Raw genomic sequence first — 26,121 nt, 5'->3', positions numbered from 1 at the left:
TTGGCCAGACGCTTCAGCCAAGTTACCAACCAACTATATCTGAAGAGCGGATATGAAATAATAGAAATAAGTGACACAGGATAAAGTTGCTAAGCAACCTTCTTCTATTGACAAAACTAAGATACCTTCCTTACTCACCTGTCGATGTCCTTTGCAGAAAATTTGTTTTTTCGTGCGGTCGTCCTATGCTCCTTGAGGTCTTGAGACTGCAGACCCAACTGTGATGAGGGAGCTCAATCGTCAAATGTTGAAGTTTACACATCCACCTCCATTGCTGCCTCCCTTGATAGACAAGAGAGGCAGCTGCCGCGCCTATAGGGCACTGATACCAGACTATTACGTTATAGCTTTTTCACTAGATAAGAGGCCATCGGCGGCGTGTGGTGTCGAGAGAAAAACGCGCTCGTGATAACGTATCGAGACGTTGACGCAACCGTTCTTTGTACAGTTTTGAAGACGATGTCCTACCGTCCTTCTTCCCATTTATCATCCATCTGTTAGTCGCGTTGGAGACTAGTTCGTAATAGAAACTGGAACCGACGACAAATGTATGCACCTCCAAATGTGTGCCGCTAATTGTTAAGTGCAGTTGTACCTCCAGAGGGGAGAGAGATATGGCGCCTTCTTTTACCTCAAGTCCTTACCAACTAAAGTTCGTAGAACAAAACACGGCGTTAAGGGCGTTATCGTGTCTGCTCTAAAGGCGAAACTTAAGCGTTCCCATAAATTTAGGCTGTTCATCTCTGAACTGCGTCGACAGAATTGATCTAGGTCAACAGTTTCCTACTTAATGAATCTTTGCTGCAGAGATGCTGGGTGCCGATATCTTTTTTGTGTTAAGGATTTAAAAGCCAAAAACAGCAAATTAGAAATCCAAGGTGGTGGAGATTCAGCGGTAGTAGGAGTATCAAGAAATTGCACTTACATAGCGTCTTTTGAGTTGAAGGAAAAAAAAAAAAAGAAACCATGTTCTTTCTGAGACTGTCATTGAGCTGCGGCACCCCAAACAAGCGGCTCAGGCACAAAAGGGGGATCAGCCACAAGGATTAATAGTCTTATATTCCAGGGATATCAGAAGACAAAAACAGTTAGAAAATAAAAAAGCAGCTGTACCAATTCAAAATAAATAAAAAATGGACGTAACCTTAGATTATAACGGCGGAGAGAACTACGAGAGGCGGCCTAAAAAACATAAAGCCAAAACGTCAGAGTAACTGTGATTCCACGGACAGTAGTTATAGGTAGCCGAGTACTCAACGCAGCTTGTGACAGAATCACTGGGCGGCGCTTGCTTTGTGTAACAATATGATGCTGCAATTATGCGTCATTAAGATTAGTACCGTTCCTGAGTGGTCTTTGTGGATGAGCGCTATTATTATTTTTTTCTTCCTTTGACTATCACACCACGCCCAGGAAACCGCAAACCTAGGTGCTTCAGCCGGCCAGCGGAGGTTCGCTGCCGGTCACACATATATATATATATATATATATATATATATATATATATATATATATATATATATATATATATATATATATATATATATATATTCCCTTAATGCCTTTTTAATTCCACAGAGACAATAAAATATAAAAAAAAAATGCACAGCAAGCACATTTTTTTTTTTTTTTGTAGTTGATGTACATCATCAGCACGCCCCCAGCATCCTTTTTAAATATATCAACAAGCTTCAGATGCGCACCCATATACTTATCAGCCAGGAGATTTCAAGAAAAAGAAAAAAAGCATAAATCTTTTTAAACCCAAAACACAACGACGTAGCTTATTAAAAACCTCCGGAACGAATTAACACATAGGTTATAAAGTTATCAAGCACACAAGCCAGATCCTTAATATTTTTCGTATTGTTTTTTTTTTTTTTTTGTTTCCCAGCAACGTTAGTGCAACGCCGTGGCCGCGGATCAACTCATCAACTTAAGCCGGCCGGCACACGCCACGCAACCAGCTGTTAGCACCATTCTGATTTTCACTTCAACCATTTATTAAATAAAGAGATGCTCGCAATATGACATAAGCACTTACTACGAATCTAACTGCCGCCGTGCGACTCGGCTGGCTCTCGCAGAGGCGAGTAGTATGCACGAAGAGCGACCAACATTAAAAAAACGTACAATGATTGAGTGGCATCTGCAACGTTGCTTTCCGCAATTTCAGACATTTTCACAAAAGACCGCAGGGCGTTGCTATTCCGGTATAGGCGAGGGACCCGCGCAGCTATGCCAAGGTGAACTAGCCGATGACGTCACTGCCGAAGATACCCGTACTAAGGAGGTTCTGCGGTTTAGGTTCTGTGTTTTCGAATCCGAATTTGCGTTTTTCGTTTTTTTTTTTTTTTAATGATCGTGTCATTGTTTTGGAAATCTCGCATAGTCTCAGAAATACGAAAGAGCTGTTTACTCGAAATAGGTGAAAAATCTTTTCAGCCTTTCGGCTCCCCACCTAATGAAAAACTTGGTGTCGACGTTGTGAGGGGATATCTTGACCGTGCTTCTTACAAGTGGTAGTTGGCAGGTGGTGGTGGTGATGACAAACGCCTTATGATTTAAAAGGGGTGGAGGTATGCATGAGCCGGATCTTCGACGATCCGGCCCTTACAGATACTAGGTGGGGTCCCTAGTATGGGACCCCAGTGGCGTTGGCCGCTACCCGGAAGAGCTCGACCAAGGCCTTTTGGGCCTGCAGGTCATAGCAGCCGAACAGGGTCGCCTCCCGGGCCTCCCGAGTAGGGTTATGGTGAGGAGGAATAGCTTGGTTGGACGGGCAAGCCCACACCATGTGGTAGATGTCCGAAGACTTCTCCACACAGTGCGGACAACTGCCCGTGAAGGAAGGATTAAAATGTTTCAGTGCTGCCAGGCACAGCAGAGTGTTATTATAGAGACGGAGTAGAAGCCGCTACTCCGTCTTAGATAGACCTTTACTCGGGCAAGGGTAAAGGCTATGGCAAGCTTGATAATAGAGAACAATGACTTTAAAATAATACGCGGGTTCGAATCCGAGATCCTGATCTAGGGGGTCGAATTGGGAAGCCTGGAAAGAAAGCGCGCGGGTGGCGGCGTCGGCTGCCTCATTCCCCTCGAGACCCATATGGGCAGGAGCCCATACTATTTTCCGGTAAGCGGGGTCCCCGGTATAGGTGCAATTTTGAAGTAGTCGGTAGGCTAAGTATGGCGCCTAGCCTTGCTCGACGTACCGACAGGCTCCTCGCGAGTCGGAGATAATTATTTTGGAATCAGTGTGGGTAGCTGCCAGCGGGTGCGGCTGGGTACACGCATTGGTCGGCGGGTTGTATGACGCCATGAGAGCACGAGTCAGGGGCAAGTCAGCAGGCTCTGTCAGGCCGAGGCAGCTAATTTGATATGGGAGAGAGATCGGGACCAAATCCGGCACCCTTGGATCTCAAGTCAGACACGTTACCCCTAGGCCAAGAAGGAACTTTACTGCTTCAAGAGATACATAAGGCGAGCCGCTGGCGCGAACCACAAACTCTGTAGCGACGTACTCTCTCTTTAAGGTGGTGCACAAACGCTTTCCAGATTTTCGCTTACAGAAAGTATTCAAAGACTTGGATCAGGAACAGTTAGGGATAAGAGTTGGCGGAGAAAAGATTTTTAACCTGCAGTTCGTTCCTCACATTGCCTTGCTAAGCAGCTCAGGCGACGAGTTTCTGGGGAGGAGTAAGGACCTACAGGCGCAGCAAAATGTTGTGTCAAAATTTAGTATACAGAAGCCGAAAGTAAAGCTAAACAGTCTCGGAAAGGTAAAGAAAGTTACAATAGGTAGCGGTGCGCTAGAAGTGATAGGTCAATACGTCTACTTTGGTCGGGTAGTGGCCGCAAATAATGACCATTCATGAAAGTGAAATAACTAGAAAAATGGCAGTTGTTATTGCTGTTAAACGGATTATAGCGCGGAAGCATGGGAAGCTGTAGTTTCAGCTGTACATGTGGCGTCATCTGGTAGCCACAGCGTCAAACGGCGGTTATTTAACCGTGGCCTCCGCAATCAGCTCTGGTGCAACGGTGCGCTTGATCGCGTGAGCTATGGTTTTTTTTAGCCATCCGAGAGCCGCCATGTGAAATGGCGGATTTTGTAGCGAGAGCTACATTAGCCACAGTCTCTCCGTTTCGCCGTGTCTGTCCGAAGAGCGAAGAAAGAAAGAAAGAAAGAAAGAAAGAAAGAAAGAAAGAAAGAAAGAAAGAAAGAAAGAAAGAAAGAAAGGAAGAAAGAAAGAAAGAAAGAAAGAAAGAAAGAAAGAAAGAAAGAAAGGAAGAAAGAAAGAAAGAAGAGAAAGTCTTGGGAGGCGGTAGCTGGCAGCTGACATGGCCGAACACTAACTGGACGTAGGGTTTCCTGACATTACGTTTGGCAGGAGCTGTCAACTCGTGCCTCTGCTACCATCCCTTACAAAAAAGCTTAATGAGTTTCTGATTAAATGGTAATTACATTCCTCATCATGCACATTAACATTTCTATACATTTTCTTGATGCATTTTTGATGAGTTTCACAAGAAAGTTGGCCACCGTGTTTCTGGTTGGTACCTAATGTGTGCATTTCTTGTGTGTTGTTCATGAGTGTTGACCAATGAGCACTTTTGGATAAAAAGTAAAACCTAAAACGTAGCGAAGCACATCAACTACATTAAAAAAAGCTAAAAAATAAAAAAAATAAAACTAAGCAAAAAAAAAAAATAACTGCACCTCTGGCGCGATTCGAACTCGGTACCTCTTACTCCGCAGCTTTCTACGCTAACCAGTCGGCCACTCGGGGAGCTGGTAATGTCAGTAACGCATTTGCTTCTTATGTCTGGACTGCATTCATAAGATTGGGACATAATGTTTCGAAGCATGTTTCGAAGTGTACAGGCCATTACGGCTGCTCTAACAATTACAACTTCTTGACCTTTAGAACTTGCATCTAATGTTCTAGATACCTATGCGCACTATTTTGTCCACTGCAGTCATTTTAACATGTCGAGTTTGGCATCGCTGGCAAATTTATCAGCGCTGGCTCTTCGGTGGTTGCTACCTTGGGCGTAATTTTCGCTGAACACGGAGCTGTAGCACGAACCTTTAAGGAAAAAAGTGCGACCAAGCTTCAATACCGGCAAGCGCAGCAGCGCCAACACTATTTTGGCGCTGCTTATTTGTATCTAAACATTTCGGGAAGCGTTGCGATGACTGAGGGCTCGGCTAATCTATATGCAGAGCAAGGAGCTCGAAAGCTTAAGAAACACGCAAAATATCATGCATTATAAAGAAGGCATTGCTTCTCGTGCCCTGGTCGCGCACATGCTCCCAGGACGGTCCAGTTCCGAGTCAACGCACGGCTCGGGTTACGTCCGCGCGTCGTCGTCGGCGCAGGCCGGGGTACCCCTGCTGGTCTCTCCAAAACGGCCTGCTCGCAGGTGCAAGGAGGCATTGGAAATGGAGCGGCCTTGCGTCCGTTAGCTTGGAGGCGGTGTGGCAGTGCGTCGGTTCGCGTACACAATATCCTTGCCCGTGACACCCTCAAGCATATTGTCCAACCACAGCACCCATTCGCTTGGCAAGAAGTGATTTGCAATGGCGCAAACACCCAAGACGCAGGGTGTAAGCGTGTTTTGAATGAAACAAATGTCCAAAAAGTTGTTTTTGTTTTTACAGTGCATGCTAAACAGAAATGAAAACATAGTAAAGAATATACATTCGCTTAGTGATGTATAATTTCGCTCATTTGAGAAAGTCAATGTATTTCCACATTAGCTCCTATACAAAAATACTGTTTTGTTTTCCAAGTACAAAACTTCTTGCGTAATCTCAAATGAAAGTCTGTTGCGGATCTCATGTTAAAACACATAAAAATTGTTTCTTAGGCAACATCCTACATATGCTAATCAGAAATGAAAACATAGGGCTCTGAAAGTGTGCAGTTAACAAAGAAATAATATATATTCACTTAGTGATGTATACATTTCCTCATTTGATAAAGTCAATGTATTTCCACATTAGATCCTACCCAAAAATACTGTTGCGTTTTCCAAGCACAAAACTTCAAGTGTGATCTCAAAGGAAAGTCTGCTGCGGATATGATGTTAAAACACATCTAATCTTGAATCTCCTTTGAGTGGTTGATGACTCATCAAAAACACATTACGTGGGTAACAGAAATTCAATATCCATTTTTGTAAGGGATATGGGAGGGCGATATCACAGTAAGCCTGCCAAGACCCTTGCATTCACGTTATCCCTAGGCCACACAGGCACGTTCATACGGCTCGGTCAGAGCGGGGCTTTGTATGTTGGCTGGTAGCTTACGCTATCGCGTCATCGCGAAGGTGGGAGTGAAAACAAAAAGAAATAGGTGCCTTAGTGGAGGGCTTCGAACCACCGCGCGATTGAGGCTTTCGTCTCATCGCTATTTAGTGGTCAGAAGTGCCCCCTATGACTTAAATAAAGCTGAAACCATACAGAAAACTCAGTTCAGTTTAGTCATTCAGTCGTGTCCGACTCTTCGTGACCCTATGGACCATGTCACGCCACGCTTTCCGGTCTCTCACTATCTTCCTAACATCACAAAAATACAGAAAACTACTATATGCAAAAGCCATGTCTTCCCTTTCAAGCCGAACCTAAGCGTAGCCATGCAAATAGCTCTCGCGCAACTCCAGGTTTAAGCTCAAAACCACAGCTAATTTTTTAACCTTATTGAAACCTGGTTATAACGAGCGAAACATGAGAGAAAGGAAAATTCCGAAGAAAAAAAAAAGAACAAAAAAAAAAACTGAAGGAAGGAATATTTTTTTATTCTTCCATGGAGCGGCGAAAGCACCCGCCACGTCGTCTCAGTGGTTAGGACGCTCAGCTGTTGAATCTGAGTGCCCGATTTCTCTCTCTCTCTCTCTTTTTAGTGTAGAAGCACTGTATGATGTCGTGGTCAGACATTGTTCAATCATAGGCTCCATCACTCTGTCTGTCGGCTGACGAAATTGAATGAACCGTCGATGAATTACCCGCGTAAGGCCACGTCGCCCATGCCGGAGCATAGTGAATGGCACGCTCGGAGTAAAGAAACAGTCATCCTATACAAAACATAATTTAGGGTCATTACAAAAGGAGAAAGCTCAAAGAGGCGACCATGCTTTATTCATACAAGTGATTTTGGGAAGAAATAACATATACTCAAAACCACTTCAGTCATAAATGAAAGAGGAGAGAGAGGAGAAGGAAGATGAGGAGGAAAGGCAGGGAGGTTAACCAGTAAAAGCAACCGGTTTGCTACCCTGCACTGGGGGAAGGGGATGAGTGGATATAAAAGTTGCGAGAGAGGGATAGTTGAAGTTAATAGAGTCACATAACAGACACGCCACATCACATTACGTCATAAATGAAACTCAATCAAAACAACTCTATATAAGTATTCCACCTGTAACAATTGGCGGTGCGCTCCGAAAAGCATCACATTACATCATAAATGAAACTCAATCAAAACAACTCTATGTAAGTCTTCCACCCGTAACAATTGGCGGTGCGCTCCGAAAAGCTTCCGGCTGATACCCTGGGAGGCTGTGGAATGTACAAGACCGTGTTGAACTTTTCCGACGTCTGGAACACTGCTCCAAAGTGGAGTAAATTCGTAATAGAAGAGCAGTTGCCCATTGAACCACCCGAGCGCAGCCATACAGCCACAAAAGAAAGCTGCACAGCTTTCTCAGAAACGTCGTAGTCGAAGAAAAATTTGTCCTGATCCGGGATTCCAATCCAGGACCACCGCCTTTCGGAGCAGCCGCGTGTCCAGCTGAGCTTGCCAGGAAGGCTATAGCAAAAGAGATATATGCTAGAGCCTCGGGAAACTAATTTTCAAAACCAGGCGAGGACGGCGATTGATCTTTTCCTTTGTAGCTGCATGGCAGCCCTTGGATAGATGCTAATGAATAATCACTTCCTCATTACCATGAGCTGTGTGCTTGCGGCACTCATAATGACCTTTGCCTTGCATCCAACGCTTAGATTTCGTACAAATCACGCACTCGGTTAAGTTTTTGGTCAGTGGAATACTCTCTATATATGTGCCCATAGACGTCTACAGACATCATAGGCTGCACGAGTTTCGCCTCTAAAACACAAAAATGATGAGGCGCACTCAGGCGTCCCATGTCTTTGGTGCAGACTGGCTGAAATATTTCTTTCGAACGGCTGTAACTTTTTGAATCATCTATGCGAAGCGCAATCGCTAACAAGTGTCACAAAGGTTTTTCAATTTTTTTCACTCTACGTGCTGAGGCAGCACTGTCCCGATACAGATTAGGAGGTCTCGATACAGTCTTGAGCTCTGGGACCTCCTTCTGTATTATTTATGTAATACCTGTTTTCATGAATAAACAAACTTTCTGCTTTCTTCTTTCATGTAAGCTGTGCTCATTATTTTGAGTCTATTTAGGGTCAGCAGAATGACACGACCACAAGATGTGTTGCTCTAGGTGGCCTTCAGCAGTGGTGTGCGCTGCGCTGGTTGCCAAAAGCCTAGAGAGCCAACACGGCAAGGACTCCACAGCTCGCACTCAGTGTTCTAGAGAGGTTTTCACATATAGACAGTGCGCGCCTGGGGCACTTATGTCGCTTTGAGGCTCTGAACAGGGCTCTGAACAGGGCTCTGCTTCACGATGTCTACTGCCGCGTATAGGTGATGATTCCGTTTAGGAAACAAGCGTCCTCGGATTGTTGCCGGACACGAGTCAGGCTACAAGAGACAGTTCTCGCAGGCGGGCGAATGTCGACTTCTTAGCGGACGACGGTGACCTCGCGGACGGTGCAGGCGGCGACGCGAGTCACCATTGGCTGTGCCACCGCCACCGTGAAGATTTGGGCCGGCGGTCGTTCAACAATGACGGTGGTTGGCTGGCGTAGGTTGTTCATAAGGCAGACATCATGGAAAAGAAAAAAGAAATAAAAATTGCAGATACACGCTTGAAATTTCGACAACTATTTTTTTTTTTCGGGAATGCGCTGCAGCCGATTTCTCACGGTTGCTCCAAGTGTTTTTTGAAAGCTCAGATTAGATAGCTTTAGAATGGAGGAGGGGAGCGGGAGAATGCAGGGGTCCTCTCTTACCCCCCCCCCCCCCCCCCCTCTCCCGCCTTCCCCAAAATATAAATTTAAGGAAATGCGCATGCACCCACACAACTTAAGACACGCCTTTGGATTTATTAACGTTAGCGGCGATCCCATTTTTTCTCTCGCATGATATGTTGCGCAAAAGAATGGCGTACGGTTCTTTTGCTCTGTGTGAATATTCCTGGACCTCGAAGTGGACTGCTAAGCTTAGCGAGCTCGCATCGTTTGATTGCAATGGGGACAAGAAGTCAGAAAGCACGGGAGGTTCTTGTGGAGTTTCACGGCTGTGTAGTTGTAGTTCAGTAGTACGAAGCAATCGCCTTTTGTTAATAAAAAACTAATATTTCATAAACTACGACTTGATTAAGAGAAAAATAAAAGTTTTTTTCTTCATTCAACATTTTTTAGATCTTAAGTTTTGAACCGATGTGGCCATGAGAACAATCTCGCCTCCCACGACCATGTGAGTGTGCGATCAAGAACAGCAGCCGCCCTTCAAGCACAATGGGGAAATTGCTCAGAAGCAGTAGCTGCAGCAGCCCACATGCTCGTCAACTTCATCGCACAGGGCGATTTGCAGGTTTTAGAGAAGTGTACCCCATATATACTAATCATTTGAGCTCTGCTTTTTTGCTACTGTGAAATTGTTTCTCTACGATAATAACAGTTTGAGGTAAAGGAAATAATTATGTTACTTTATATATTATGTGAAGAGGAAGAAGTGGGGAACATTTCAGGCAGTAACACTGCTACCACTGGGCGTGTTCTACCTGACTGTCTACGGGCTGTGTTCGCTGCTGATCATCCCATTCCGAGTACCTTTAAATAAACCCCCATCCTATAATTATAGAATAATTATCTTGGTTTGCCGCAATGGAGCTGTAATTGACGAACGCAATCCTGGCTCCGCTGCATAGGAAAAGCTCTCTTTTTCTTAAAGCTCTCTATAATGAAAGAATAAATAACATAGTATATTAAGAATAAAGCTGTGTATAAAACACTCCAAATTCTCGAGGCGCCATGCGGCAAGCCTTAGTAGCTTCTTTATCATTATATTGTTTCAGGCTTACCTTGATAGCTCCAATATCCTTTTTTGGCGTATAGAGAGAAGGTTAACCTTTTATAGGCTCGTTTATAATGAGCTTGGCGGTCTTTATTGCTATAAAGTCACCGTTATCGTTCTGTCGAGGAGCTGGATATTTATCCAGCGAACGTAACAACTGAATGATTGACACACATCCTTTATTACAGCCCCTTATGTGCACACTGCTCTTGATATCTATGCGGTCTTGTGACCTCCTATGTTCTGCGTCCGATGACGTGCTTTTTCGGTCCCCGTCGACTGCCGGAAAGCTCGACAGAATCAATAGGGACTATTGTCAGTTGTTGCTCAAGTAATATGAAATAAAATGAGCGTGCATGCATATGATCAATAGACAATTTTAATAACCAGCATTATTGTTTCTTACACGCCGTGTAGGGAATGTGTGTACACAATTTGGCCACAGGGGCTGTGTAGAGCTTATGCAAATATAATTGCGCTGGAATAATTGTAGTTTTCAATTGTAACCTGTTAATTAGAATAATTATGATTATATTTTACGCTAATTGCATTTTAAATTTATTAAATTTATTTTTGATTGTGAATATACTTTTTGCTACATCATTAAGTCATATATTGTTCGATTGCTTATGTAAAGTATACTTGCGCTAGACTAACTGCAGGACTTATTTATTTGTTAATTAGTTGTCTACAATAAAAATTCAACTTCGTGCTACAGCATGAAATCCTATGTCGTTGGATAGCTTATGAGGAATTGCACCTCTCTATTTATTGTCGTAATTAGTTACCTGTGATTAAATTCTAACGTTATGCAACAACATCAAGTCATATACGTATGTTTGGACAACTTGTAGAGAGTACGATTGCCCTGCAACAATTTTCACTACACTAATTGCACTACACATGCTGCCAGGCAAGTTGATGTTGCATTGTACTGTAAACAAAGAGTGCGGTAACTTGGAGATGGATGGAAGCGTGGTCAAATGTCGACGTGCGCACCGTGTACGCCTTCTTCACACCGCGCACTGCCTTTTTTCAGAATTTTTCGGAAATTAACGCGCCCGGTCCGCACGGAGAGGTTCTTTGAGCGCGTGATTTAGTCGTCCATTGACTGAGTGTGCATAGTTTGGCACAAATTCTCCGAGCTTTGATGAGATCTTCAGTGCGAACATTACAATGCTGCCGCAGAATAAGCTCTTGTAAGTAAGTAAAAAAAAAGTGTAAAAGAACGTAATCGACGAATGAGTTTGCTTAATACTCGAAACCTTATTTGCTTACCTTGCCGCAAAGTGTTTTCAACGCAGCCAAAATCACTGTCTGCATACTAGTTTAGAGCCGGAAGTTAAGAGGTTATATCAAAGACGCCTAGGGTCAGCGTATCTAACTCGGGATGCAAGGGTCATGGAAGGCTGCATTTGCATCTCATCATCCCATCTTAAAGGCTAAGCACAATTTGTGGACGCCCGCCAACTCGGCCAGCCATGTCACGTGATGTCGTGACGTCACACAACTTGATAGCCAGTCAGCGCATAGCGATGTCATCTGCCATCTGCCATCTGTCAGAGTCCCGCACGTGATTTTTCGCTTGCAGTGATGAGAATACCGACGCCAGAGTTAGTGGAGAACGGGGCCTTTAAGGCTCCCATGTTAATACTGAGTTGTTAAATAGAAATCACAGCTCGTTTCAGAACCTAACAGGTACATTAAAGATGCTCGCGAACGCGGTGCTCTCGAGAGCGTGTCCTTTCAGGTCTCGTGATCCAGACGGATAATGACACAGGGTGTAATAGGGGAGCAAACAACGTAAAAACACCCGCCGGTGCCAAACCCCTATTCGCACCCATGTAGAGTGAGCAAGCTGGAAGTTTAAAGGCTTATCCTTCTTCCGCGATGTTTGAAACGCCTTTTGTATCGCGTGATCTGAGCCCCAGCGCATGACTATTAAGTAATTGAGCGCATGACTATTTCATTTTTTTTGTTAATTTTATTTACTATTAGTATGACATATACAGATGAAAGTGGCTACATGAATACGTTAACAAACTAACTTGACAATGACCTAGGCAAGGAGGTTATATATAGTTCTATATAACCTCCTTGGACCTAGGCATACACAGTCGGGGTGAGACAGCGGCCTGGCGGCAGCGACAGCTGCTCTGACATGCATATAAAAGTTTTCTTTCTCATCGCACTGGGAGCAGGCTGGGAAATAAACTTACCCTTCGGCAACAGCAACGCAGGAGGTAGCTCTTCAAAATGTAGTACAGGATGGAGCCCAATATGCAGACAGGAATGAGGATTATGAAAACGTAGAAGAATTCCATTTGCGTCTCTGCAACGATACGCACAGCGTTGGCTACCGCCGGCTGGACCGGTGCTCGTAAACTGGAGCGGCAGATGAGCGTGAGATATATTCAGTCTCTCATCTGAGTTGCCTCCACTGTAGCGCCAGCCAAGCCTAGAGGATGAAAACACTGTCATTAGAGAGGTTTCGTGAGACGTGCCCACAATATAAAAAATAACCATGAAACGAAGGTATCCCTCGCGTGGATAGTGGAGCCTTCAAGGCGCTCTTATAGACCACGGGGCCTCGAATGAACAGACTGGTGTTCTTTTTACCTTACACAAATATAGAGCTCAAGGGTTAATATAATAGATACGCTGAATGCTTAAGAATCAAACACAGTTGCTTAGTTGCCTCTGGCAAAGACTAGGTCAAGTATCGGCTTCAAGTGTATGCGAATAGAAACACCGACCGACCGATCGATTATTGGGTCACTCGATCGATGATCCAATCTATTAATCAGTCATTGTATCAATCGATTAATAAATTGGCTTATCTATGTATCAGTAGATCAGTCAACCGAATGAATGATTAAACTAATTGATCAACGAATTGATCAACCAGTCAATCAGTCAATCAATAGATCACTCAATTGATATATCAATTGATCACCCATTAACCTGTTTATCAAGCTATCATGTCAGTCTTTCAGTCGGTCGATGGCTCAGTCGAAGAGTCGATCTTTATTAGATGCACGCAAAATCAAACATGTGCCATACGCTCATTGTATCGCAGCACATATGGGAAAATGTAATAGATAAGAAGCCTTTCCAAAGGCGAACACATCTGACAGCAAAAATGGGCACGCGGAAGCCAGATAAATTTCCATGAAGTGGGCACGAAGCTTCATGGAAGCACATAATTCAGCGACGATAAAACACAAATCAATAATAACAAGACACGTATTTGCAGTGAAAGGGTACGACGAGACTCCAGATAACAAAGCAAATTAAGTGAGAAGTTCGCCGTAAAAAAAGAAAAAAAAAAATGCATAGGCGCGCACTCACAGTCCTGCCTACCCATCAACGACCCCATAATAACACGGTTTCAAGTTAAATTCTAAGGGCAATCGTTGAGCTTAAAAATTGGAAACTACCTGCTGAAACGTTTAACTTCATTTTTATGAACCCTCTTCACACCAGCGTTGCCTTTTCAACTACCTAATTCCTGTCTATTTGACTTTACCTCAAGCCCGCCACTAGACTGAAAGAGCTTTACAGTACCTGCCTGCATACATATAACTGGAGTAGATATTATCGCCAATGCAAATGCTGCCGTACCTGGATGGTGCTGAGAACTACAAGCCTACAACCCAAAGTAGAACTCAAATAGGAATACGAGTCTTACAGATACGAGTCCAATCCATAATATGAATGAATGCAACAACCCCATTTCCCCTTGACACTCAGTGAACCACGGGGAAACTGGTGGAGAGAAGATTATTTTTCGGCTTCTTTTCTTTTGACAAATGCCACTCCTCTCCTGTAGCAGTCGCTATAGGCTAACCTTTAGGCTTTTCTCATGGCAGGCACCCCAGAACGCGACGCAGCTAATGCGCTAATCTAAGGAAAATCTTTTGACCCCTTTGGCGCAGCACCTGAGCCCAGTATTGAGCTCATCCGCCGCTCGAAAAAGCACTGAAGTTCAGACTTAACCATGGCTATTTTATAGCATGCACGACTCACCTCCCGTGTCTTTCTCCAGAAACGTATTCTATTGCCGACCCCTCTTTCAGCACCCGGAGCTGTATACAGAGGGAACTGCGACGAGTTAGCGCAACCACTCGACGCGGAGACTCCCGCCCCAGCAATATCGGTGTAACGAGCTGAGATATCGGTCCGGGGCATTCGCATTAGGACGCCTTCGCAGGAAGCTTGCCGATAAAGGCTGCTGCGGAACTGAGCAGAGCTGGCATGAGTTCCTCATTGCGAGCCTGTGTCCGGAAGACTGTCTGTGCCTGTTTATTTATTTATTTTCTTGCTCGAAAATATTAAAGCAGTGCATCAAGACAGCGATTGACGCCATTGTTTGACTAAATGGTCATAATACAAATTTTTTTTTCTTCTGTACTATGCTTTTAGCGAATTTGGTACTGTTGCCGTGTGGAAACAAGTGTAATAATATTGAGCTCAAGAGTGCTTAAATAATGAAACAATTAACTGAGTATACAATTAGCCGATTTCGTCATTTTCCCAGAGCATGCTAATTACAGCTAGAGCGCCGACCATGATGCCTATAGACTCCTCTGCTTTACGTGTACTTTTAAGTAACGCGGGGGAAACTTATTCACGTGGCCCGATTGCGTGTTTTAAAGGGGGTTGGTTTTTTTTTTATGATATTTGTTTTTGCGCACTCCGCAATTAACATTTCGAAAACATTGCACGTTAGAAAAGGTTGTTATGATTTCTAGAAATCTGAGTTCCATCCAGTGAGTTGACAGGAAAAGGCGCCAGGCTAGTAGAAATAACTCTTATAAGGAATTTATTTATAATATTAAATTATCTAATCTTAGTCGACAAACGAACTGCATCGCATACTCCCGATGCACATCAGTGCATTAGCGCTAATTAGGTCCTTTGTTGGTGGCGGTTCTGCGAAATTTGAGGCGAAATTAACCTTTTTCTTCCTTGAAGTTCAAAATGGCTATCATGATCATACCCTGATTCGGGATCTTGGGTTCTTTTTTTTACTGTTACTTATACTGACTTGAGTTGATGCTGACAAGTATGCGTGGTCAGCCTGCGAAATTTCGGTCGGCAGCCGCTCTATTTTTATTTTCAAATGCAAAGGTTCAGTAGCAGAGGAAACAGACTGATTAAGAATGCTTGGCGTAGGTTACGTAACCCCCAGAGAGTGGTTCCCTTAGTCCAGGGTCAAATTAATTACCTTGTGCAATCCGTTTTGCCCAGTCAAACAGTTTTCGCTGGTCGTCTAGCTTTGCTGACGAAAGAGCGGCATCTCATTGAGAGAGGAGGAGGAAGAAGATGAGGAGGAAAGGCAGGGAGGTTAACCGGTAAAGGAACTGGTTTGCTACCCTGCACTGGGGGAGAGGGGTAGATGAGTATAAAAGTTGTGGGTGAGAGAGGGATGGGTAAGGACAGTACAGTTACATCACAGACATGTCACGTCACATATCACGTAACATAAAATATCATAGCCTTTCGATCAGTCCTGTGCTTGGAAAAGGTTGGGCTTACGAGCTGGGCAAAGGATTTGGGCATTCCACCCTCATGGAGTGATGAACGTTTAGAGTCCTCTGCTGGAGAGGAATCGCTGTAGGTACTTGGTAAAGAGGAAGGCGTGCTTGAGCGCGAGCCTGGATAGGTGGCAGGGAGGCGAGTGCTCAGGCAAATGTTAAAGAACTTGAGTTTGCTAAAATCTCAATCACTGATCAAGGCTAGACATTTGAACGCTTACTTTAAATAATTAAAACGGGCGCATGTAAAACATAACACCCGCTTTCATGTAAAATAAGCGCAGAAACATCGTGGTACTTCATCGCTGCCCCCCCCCCCCCCCCCCCCCCTATTGCAGGCTTCATCTAAAAAAATGCTGGCTTCGTGTACGGAGCCGATGTCCTCTTTTCAGTAAGGGTGTTTTTCAAAGGTGTCTTTTCTGTTGTCGAAAATAAATCAGCTAAAAGGAAGTGCGTGCCATTATGTGCTTCATATTAATAAAATTTATATTCATAAATCTTGGCCAAACTTACATTCCCATTGTTATTACTAATCTTACAACTGCCTTTCTGATTTGGCCAACAATTGCATTTCAGTGCGTCGTAATATTGACCAACGCAACGTGAAATAGCGCGTGCGCTGATCAATGGTATTCCCGGAATCCGGCTTGACGCAAGCTGCTCACACTTCCGGCTCCCATTTCCCTCGTATTCTCAACTCGATAGAGGCTTCCTACATTTCAGAGGCCTTTAATAAAAGGAGCAGTTGCCACACTCTTGTTATCTAGTGCTGTCGAGAGTGAAGGGAATCGCCAGATGACAAAGACACCGCTGATTAAACCTGTCGCTGACGGCACAACCTGCTCTCTGCTTCTGCTGCAGCTTTTGGAACTTTTGCTCCAGTTTCCCAGGTGACAGCAGGTACTCTGAAGGCGAGACGAACGATCGGCCCTGTATTGGAGCACACTATAGCAATCCCCACCCTTAAATGTCAGTCTTGAACATAGTGAAATAAACGTGCCCGGGCCATCATCAAGTAAAGGAAAAGACATTCACGTCAAAGACACCGCGGGACACACGGTATAGTGTACCGCGACAGCCGGCAGAATGATTTTCTTTATCCATGCTATAAGCATGGGGTTCGGCGAATATGAGTCGCAAAACAGATACTGTCAGCCGCACTCAGCGAACAGTTCTCGGTCAGGTGTTTGGAATGGCGTTCTTCCACTTTTGTTATTTACCCTCGGAGAAGTCCTCGGCCTACTCCTCGCGAATAATGCTGTCGCCAGCTGGCGAGAATTTCCACTCCCGGAGTCACACTCGCGTCGTTTTGAGATGAATTATGGCCCTTATACTGGCTCTATACAGGGCAAGAAGTTGAAAACACAACACCAGTATTCGGCCGATTGGTCGCGTTTCCTGGAAAATGAAGGCAAAAAGAAAAAAAAAAAAAAGAAGACGCTTAAAGGTACGATATTTCAAGGTTTCCAGCAGATGAGACCTTTGAGGTTTATCTTGATGAGCGCATTGTAGACAACGAGAAAACCGCGAACATATCCAGCGAAGGAATGCTCTGAATGCCTTTACAAAAAAGTCTTTTAGCGCTCCTGGCTCTGTAGACTTCAGGACTTGTAGTTCAAGAAAACTTGTTCCTGGGTGTGTTGGCTACATTCCATTCTCAATATTTAAAGGCGCGCATAACACGTGGCAAACACAGTTCCGTCGTCTTCACTGTGTTTGTCCCGTGTTATTCGCGTCATATCCAGGACTTATATTTATATTTCGTCCACGGTCTCACCAAATGTATTAATTTTTCCAGTTTCATCAGGGCATTTGCCTCACAGTAAGGCACCAGAAGCACGACAGGAGTGCTAAAGGTTTGAGGCGTGGTTCTGAAAAGATTGACACAGTGCCACAGACAAATCTCGGAAACTGTTTATTGAGCAAGACGCGCACTGAATTGAACTAATCAGTTCAAGAGGGGCTTGACACGGTAAAAGAACTGCATTGTCCTCTGAAAGTCTTGAAATGACCCGGAATGCAGCGCGAAGGAGCGAGCTCTGGACAGGCTCCGACGCTATCCGGAGTTGTAGGATGCCGAGAAGGGCTTTACAAGCGCTAATAATTTGCTCTGCACTGGCTTTACACAGAGACCATCAGATGAGCTTCCGGTATGCTTCTGAAGTTCTGATCGTCTTAATCAGTGAGGCCAGCACATCGACCATTAGGAGCACGCCTGGAGCCCCACTGTCATGTCTCGGGGACGGTCCCTGTAACGAACTTTAAAAATGCTCTGGTCTCCTTTGAAAATCTCTGTGTTTCAAGCGGGTCAGTTTCGTAAACTTTCCAGGAGTGGCTTTTCAGGAAGAGATTGCCGTGACCTCTCGGACGGTGGTGACTTCTGACACAACGGGCGTGGGCACCGCCACGGTCTGTACGATGACTGTTGGCGGAGGTGGTTCTTGGCGCACCACCACTGGCTTAGGCTGAAGTTGGCACACAGGCGGCGAATGTTGTCCGAAATCGAAGTCGGCACCATGAAAAACAGGAGAAAATAAAAAAGACATTGACAGTCATGAATGTTAGCGGTGAGTATGCAAGAATTATGGTCCTTTTATCGCATCGCAAACCAGTGTCGGCAAAAACGAAACTATGAAATAGGTGTTAACGTTGTCAGCTATCAGAATTTAAGCACATGATTAAATACCCAGTTGTGTTTTAACAGTGATTGTATGTAAGCTGATAATCACGATGTCTTTGCCACTGTCTTAACTGGACAAATAGGATAACAAAGTTAAGGAACTATATATATATATATATATATATATATATATATATATATATATATATATATATACAGGGTCTTGAATATTTGGGGGCTGGGATTTAAAAAATTCCTATGCAAAATCTACTGCCCCATTCGAGCTGAAATAACGTTCACAAAGTAGCAAAATATAGTCTACGTTATCTGATAAGTGATTCAGCATCGGTACTTGCCTAGATTTCCCGAAATCGAGAAAAAACTGCTCTCGGTGGCTTGCACAATTCTCGCAGAAGAAAATCGGAAAGCTATTTTGACATGATACGTCATCTGTCGAGCATTGAGAAAAGCTCCATCCCGGCCGTTGGCGCGCTTGCCTCGCTGCCCGACAGATAACGCACCATGTCAAAATAGCTTTTCGGCTCTCTTCTGCGAAAATTGTGCAGGCCGCCGAGAGCAGTTTTTTCTCGATTTCGGAAAATTTAGGCAAGCACTGATGTTGAATCACTTATCAGTTAACGTAGACAATATTTTGCTACTTTGCGAACGTTATTTCAGCTCGAATGGGGTAGTAGATTTTGCATAGAAATTTTTAAAATCGCAGCCCCCAAATATTCAAAACCCTGTATATATATATATATATATATATATATATATATATATATATATATATATATATATATATATATAGTGCGAACACTGCTAGTAGTCCACCTTCGCCCTTCGCATTCGGTTTGGCCGGTATCGCCGCCGGCCAGGTAGATGAGTCTGAAAGTTTCTATGCGTGGCTGCTGTATGAGCGCGCACTAGCGAAAGTGCTACCCATAGCATAGTAGTGCAGGTGGTCTTGCGCACACATGCACCCTCCTTCTGCGCACCTGCGAGGCACAGTTGCACCCGGTGACCATCTCTACACCACACAGTAGGTTTTCATAAACCGTTTCACTTGAAGGGCTGACTGTAGCTAGTTTCTTTATTTTAAACTTCTCAGTACCCGATCCCGCCTTCTCCGCAAACCTCTTGTGGTGACTAAGTGCTAACTAAGTCTGATAAAACTGAGTGGCCACTGCTGTCGTCGAACTGATAAAATATGGGAGTTTGTTCACTCGGTCTGATGCCAGGAAAGGTGCCAGGTGGCTGTTATCAGCAACGCTCTCGTAACCTGCAATTGATAGAGTGGCTCGTTGTAACAGGCCGGCTTTTCTTTAAGAGAACGCATTGCTGTATCACCACCAAGATAAACTGGCAAAAGGTTTATGACATTTTGCCATGATTCTCGGAAACGCTATCCAGAGTGCGTATGGGGCCATGGATATCTCGTACCAAGCAACAAGTTGAGCTCTCTAGAATCTCCAAAGAGTGGCTTGCTTCTCGCATGTCCGATAATCGGCGGTTGCGGAAATGGCTCTGACGACCTCGACATTTGGGGCGTTTCTTTATCGCCGATATATCGTTTCCACGACTCGTGGGCCATGGGTCACGTATACACGCATTTTGCTGCTCGCTTGATCAGTAACCATTTTATTTGCACCTCTGTTGTTTCTCATGCACTGACTAGCATGCAGTCGTATAACCTACCAGATTATATGAAAGACCACCCGACATAAACTACTTTAAGTTTTACGAACGGGCCTGCGTTACGTAGGGAAAATGTGTTGAACTCGCGATCCAGGAGTCCTACAGATGGCTGCATTTACACTTCACCCTCCCGTCTCAAAGGCGAACGTCACACACATGTGACGTCACATACGCGTGTGACGTCACATGTGTGACGTCACATATTGGAGAGAATTATATTATATTAGATCACCTCGCCCTTCGCTGACACCGCACGGCACACGGATGTTTGCACACTTCTACTCGATCGAAATACAGCCGCCATGGCCTAGATACGATTCTACGCGGCCTTTGGATCAGGAGCAGGACGCCAAATCCACCGCGGCGGGTCCTATAATTTTTAGTGGAGATTAACGTCTATTTACGAAAATATTTTTATCTGCTAAGGTGACTTCGCTTTAAAACGTACTAACAAGCCGGACAATTTTTATAGAGGCTTTATGAGCGCTGGTCTCTGCCGTTGTTTATAACAAAATGCAGTTGAAGTTACCCGTGCACAAACTATCTTTTCATCCCCGTCCATCTCTTTATATACAACGGAGGGTCGTGTAAACGGCCTCCCACATTAATTTGGAACACATTAACTCTCCTCAAAGAGCCACTGGATCCAAGCCGGCCGCGCAATGAAGCTCAGTTTTTGGCTATGCGGAGCCAAAAAAAAGTGACGTAAGCACAGGACCCTCTGTGCTTATGTCACTTTACTTCGATAGGCAGCCGCGTCGGGCGCTATGACGCTCTGAAGGGAGCCACTGTGTTTCAAAACAAGTGTGGGCGAACCTGTACACAAGACTGTAGGTGGAAGTGCTGTTAGAAATATACCTTTGCATATTTTGTTTTGACTTATGTTAGACTGTGATTATGTTCCTATGGGGCGCAAACGTGGAGGCTAACCAAGAGTGTTCTACTTAACCTGAGGACAACGCAGAGGGCTATGGAACGAAAAATGGTAGGGGTAACATTAAGAGATAGGAAGCGTGCAGAGTGGGTGCGAGAAATAACTCAAGTTACTGACATTCTAGTGGAAATCAAGAAGAAGAAATGGGCATGGGCAGGACATGTAGTGCGAATAGAGGATACACGATGGTCGCTTAGGATAACAAACTGGATTCCAAGGGAAGGAAAGCGTAGCAGGGGGCGGCAGAAAATTAGGTGGGTGGATGAGGTTAAGAAGTTCGCTGGGGTCAAGTGGATGCAGCTAGCACAGAACCGGGTTAATTGGAGAAATATGGGAGAGGCCTTTGCCCTGCAGTGGGTAGAGCCAGGCTCATTATGATGATGACACAGTGACTGCAGTTGTGATAATTGGAGTTAAACGCCATGGTAACTCCCCTGCATTCCAATGAGCCGTAATGTTATATGGGTGCATATTCAGGTTCTCACACATTTTCGTGCAGAGATGGAAATGTTTTCAAATAAACCACAACATTGGCTTTGTATCTTAAGCAAGCTTCCGCCGCTGGGGCGCGCAGCGGTTGCATGGGGGCGGAGAAATGCGCAAACGTGTGCGGGCTCTGCAATGGCAGTGAATTCGAAGAGCTGCAAGGGGTCGAAGATTAGTCGACCCTTATTTTGCGGCGTCCTCGTAGACTGCGTGTCTTTTCACAAAACTATCACCTCACCAGAGATGCGCATTCTTTTGAATAATTACGTAAGAGCTACCCGAATGTTTGATATTTCTTACTGCGCTTGCAATTTCTTCGAATCCCTTCCGCCAACGTGGCAGACCGTCAGTCAGCTTAGCTTCTATTTGTTTTACACGTACGCCGCACTTTCCCATCTCTTATTCTTGACTTCCCTCAACGTCAACCTTATCACTTATAATGCGACGGCATTAATTATTCTTTCCGAGGAAAACGCGGTGCCCGACTCTGTGTCGATAAACTGCGGATTGATTGAAAAGGTATGCATCACATTTTGACGTGGACAATTGAAAATAGATTAAACATTTACGTAAATTGTGATTAGAGAGACAAAAAACGACTCAAATGTCATTAGAACGTGAACTGTTTGTTACAAAGGAAGCAGATTGCAGAGAAAACAAAATTCCGGCAATTAGTTGAGATTGCAATACCCCTGTGCTGCAAGTAAGACACCGCACCTCTAGCCCATACAGGCAAGCAAGTCTGATTCATGTGACTTCGTGCTGGCCAATAAAATGCTCCGTAGACTGTCATATGAGGATTACATCCCTCCCTTTTCATGAAGAGACCGGAATTTTCACGTGCAAGTAATGAAGCCAGATATTTTAATATTTACCCTAAGGAAGCAGCACCAGCAGCACTGCATAAGCTTGTTCCTAAAAAAGTAGTAGAAAAACACGAAGAATACGATGGTGCCCACGATTGGGAGGATGTATGCGGCGGCTTCCATTTTCGCGATGGTACCGTCTTCAATTAACGTCGGCTGTTGCCTGCTTGCGTTGGCTGCAAGTGGTGCTGGCGAGGGGAACGGTGGATCCGGGTAATATTCAACGGCAAATAGGAATAGCCTGTTTTCTCGCCCCAGCCCTGGAAATGAAACAGTGGGAATAATAGTAGTTATGAACTTCCATCATTTCCTTTCTAACATTAAAGGTCAAAGCTAAAATTCCGAAGAATGAATATTGCGGCACTAAAACTAGAGAGCAAGCTGGACCAATTCTTGAATGACTAAAAACATCAGAACTTTGCATTCACACTGGGGCACGCAAGATTAATCGATACAGATATTCAATATTATTCTATCAGCAGTCGCTATCGCAGTGCAGCCGTTCAATGTTCACGCTGTTTAGACGTAGGAATTAACTTTACCAATGAGTGATTTCATAACAGGTGACCTGAATCTGTGGTCATATTTGGCTTTCAGCATAAGTTACAAAAGGTGCTTGTGTAATACAAGACACACTTCATATATTAGTACAAGCGTTAATGAAAGCCGTAAGCGTTTTTACAGTCTCTATCGAGATATCGAGAACGTTATAGGGATAATGAAGCTGTTTTAGGAAAATTTAGAGATGAGCCATCGGCGCCAAAAAGACGCAATGGCGGCATACAGCAGCAAAAGAAAAGCAGACAATACACTACTATACCAGCACAGAGGAAAAAGCGGCGGTAGGACAACGAAATGAATATAACAACATAGAACAAAATTTCAGCTTTAACGGAAATGCAACAGTTCGCAACATATAAAAAGGTGAACATTATACACATGAAAAATTACCCCGGTGGCATATAACAGAAATAAAATGGTGCAACGTTTTTTGTCGTGCGCGTTCAACAATCATGTTGTGGATTTGACAAAGGTTAATGAAGTGTGGAATAACCTGTTGTCCTATAAGAACCTGTTGTCCATAACCATTTCTGTATGAATGCATGTTCCAAATATCACTGCTGCTTGTTGTGTATGGAGTGTTTATTTTCCATATTGAAGTCAGTTATTTAATGAACCAATCATTAATTGGTTTTTACTTAGGGTTATATATGTGGATTTTAAGTGGTATATATACAAATCGTTGATTGGCATTATGTACCATTTCTGAAAAAAAAAAAAAAAGCGGTTTAAATTGGTGCACCTATGTTTCATTATATGCTATTCTTCTAACGACTCTTTTCTTTTCGATATATAATTTTCGGAGGTTTTGGAAAAGTGTATTTCCGTGTGCGAAGTGACCATCATTTAGACGAAAACAGAACAAGGAGTTATACAGCATCATTTTCACACTTACAGCGAAGGTCTGCTTGTGAGCGTAAACTGATCGCATGTCGTTTTCTTATTGACAAAATGCGCACAGTTTTTAAAAGATTTAAATACATAAATGGGAAAAATCTGTTTCTAAGGCGCACTGTGAAAGATGTTCAGCTCTCCAGAGGATCCTATGTTATTGGGGTGTAGTCTCTTAAAGAAGTCTCTTTTTCGTTTTAACGAAGTCTCTTAAAAAGTTTCCCAAAGTTAATTTTCAAGACCTGAAACTATATCTGAGTTAATAAGTCTTCACAGCGCGATTCCGGCAACCGAGTAGCCAGACTAGAAAACACTATAAATTTATCCGGCTGCATTAAAGTACAGAGAGAAATTGATCGAAGGCTTTACTTTACCTGTAGAGGCCCGTCCTCGGCCTAAAGTCTTGGTCCTGCACGCCCCAGTTATTTTAGTTATTTTAGCACCACCTTTGCCCTGTTCAGGCTGCCACCCTGAAAAGTTAGCACGGCCACCTGATGCTCGCGATACACTGACGCTTCTATAAGGCGGAATGTTCGCGCAATCGCAGCTCTCGCAGTCAGCATCCGTTTGTATCGGGAAGCAGCACTCATAATAAGACCGGCTCCCAGGAAGCGCGGAGATAACGGCTGGGATAGCTGGGGGAAAAAAAAAATAAAAGCGCCCATGAGCAGCTGATTGGACTCGTTCCTAGTGCGTTGACAGCAGCGGTTGTCTCTCTGGCGAGTATTCCGTAGTAGGGAGGTGAACAGGAGTTTAATATTGCGAGATGAGATATTGGATGATGTTCTTGATACGGCCAATTAGAGTGTGCAAATGCAAGCATTCACTCTCAGCAAAAATAAAAATAAAGGATGGACCAGGCTAGAAAGTTAGTCGCTTTGCCACGGGCAATTGCCCTTTTAGGTACTAAATGTGAGAAGTTTAACTGTTCGTCCCCAAGGAAAGGACTAAATAGTTAGTGCTGAGGAGTATAGCTTCTTAAAAAAAAAAAAGCAAATTCAGAGTCATTTCTGCGGCAGCTTCATTGGCTGTATACAGCTCTTGCACATTTATACACATCCCGTGAAACGTTCCTACAGCTAAGTGATAAATAGAGCTCAAATACTACACAGAGATGGCGTTTGGTCGGCAGCATTTTATATACCAAATTTGTTTGCTGCATTCGCTTGGGTAGATCAGAACAAGTCGGACATTCTCATTGTGCGCTGCACCGAAGCAAAGCAAGCCTCTGTCTCCGCGATGAATCTGGTTAACCACGTTAAACCTTTGTCATTACTTTTTTACACTCCGCGTAATTGGCGCGATCGCTAAACTCTGTCTTTAGCGTTGTGACGTGACGGCGTTGTTGGTTCCCGTCTTTGGATTTCATTTTAGATTTTTGTTCGAAAACACTTTGTCGATTTTATAAAATCTATGGCTGCAAGAGGTAAAGATTTAAAAGGACAAACCACTATGGGCAATTCGATGGTTGATGAATATCGACAACTGAGGGGCTTTTCTTTCTTTCTGTTTTCAAAATGAGCCCACTCTAAAACAGGAAGTGAGAAGAACACGAAACTTTCTTACCCGCATAACCCATGTTGCTGTCCACACTGTTATATGATATGATTTACATATCAGTTAACCCAACCTTACGCCATGATGTAGTGGTGAATTATGCAAATTGCGGCAATTCCCCCCCCCCCCCCCCTCCCACAAAAAAAAAAGCAATATCTTTAATACGAGGGCATTGAAGGCTCTGTTCTGTGTGAAATCTTGCGTTGTTGGTGTTATTTGGTTTGGTTTGGCCTGAAGTGTATAACGCCCTGAAGTGGCTTACGCTGAGAGACACGCCGTAGTGGAGGGCTCCGGCAACTTCGACCCCCTAGGGTTCTTTAACATACGCTGACATCGCACATCACACAGGCGCCCTACTTTTCGCCTCCATCGAAAAGCGGCCGCCGAGGCCGGGATTCCACCCCGTATCCTTGGACACAGTAGTCGAGTGTTCTAACCACTCCACACCGCAGCGGGGAGTTGGCGTTACGAGGGAGACATCACGGGTATAGCGCTGGCAGGTGGCATCTGGCAGTTGACATGCGTGAGCCCCGAATCTTCGATTGCTTCCAACTCAAGTTGTTCATCTGAGGTGGGGAGGTGGAATAAGAAAACCTTCCAAGGCTCTTGGATGCCGAGTCAGGCACGCACATATGCAGACACTTTGTACGTACGGCTTCGTTAAAGCCGTTAACTGCTTACTTTTTCCGCTAGGTTGTATTTTGGCGCTGCGATCGACACCACAAATTTCAGAGCAGGTTGCTTAGTGTGAGGAGGAGGAAGGAAATCTTTATCAAACAAAGCGCATTTG

General features: G+C 44.2%; 2 long non-coding RNA genes across 2 annotated transcripts; both read right to left on the bottom strand.

Annotated features, from left to right (window-relative positions):
* Positions 1-7,119: 7,119 nt before the first annotated feature.
* Positions 7,120-14,365, bottom strand: LOC146182192 (uncharacterized). Its single transcript, XR_014700341.1, has 3 exons — positions 14,208-14,365; positions 12,398-12,636; positions 7,120-8,899 (listed from the first exon to the last, which is right to left on the bottom strand). It is a non-coding gene; the product is annotated as an uncharacterized LOC146182192 (long non-coding RNA).
* Positions 14,366-17,476: 3,111 nt separating this feature from the next.
* LOC146182191 (uncharacterized) lies at positions 17,477-24,349 on the bottom strand. Its single transcript, XR_014700046.1, has 3 exons — positions 24,149-24,349; positions 22,332-22,582; positions 17,477-18,183 (listed from the first exon to the last, which is right to left on the bottom strand). It is a non-coding gene; the product is annotated as an uncharacterized LOC146182191 (long non-coding RNA).
* Between the last annotated feature and the right edge of the window lie 1,772 nt (positions 24,350-26,121).

The sequence above is a fragment of the Amblyomma maculatum genome, chromosome 8, assembly GCF_055883805.1.
Source record: "Amblyomma maculatum isolate TAMU_Amacu chromosome 8, ASM5588380v1, whole genome shotgun sequence".
NCBI lineage: Eukaryota > Metazoa > Arthropoda > Arachnida > Ixodida > Ixodidae > Amblyomma > Amblyomma maculatum.
Note: the sequence above shows the minus strand (reverse complement) of the source record. Positions and strands in the feature narration are given on the sequence as shown.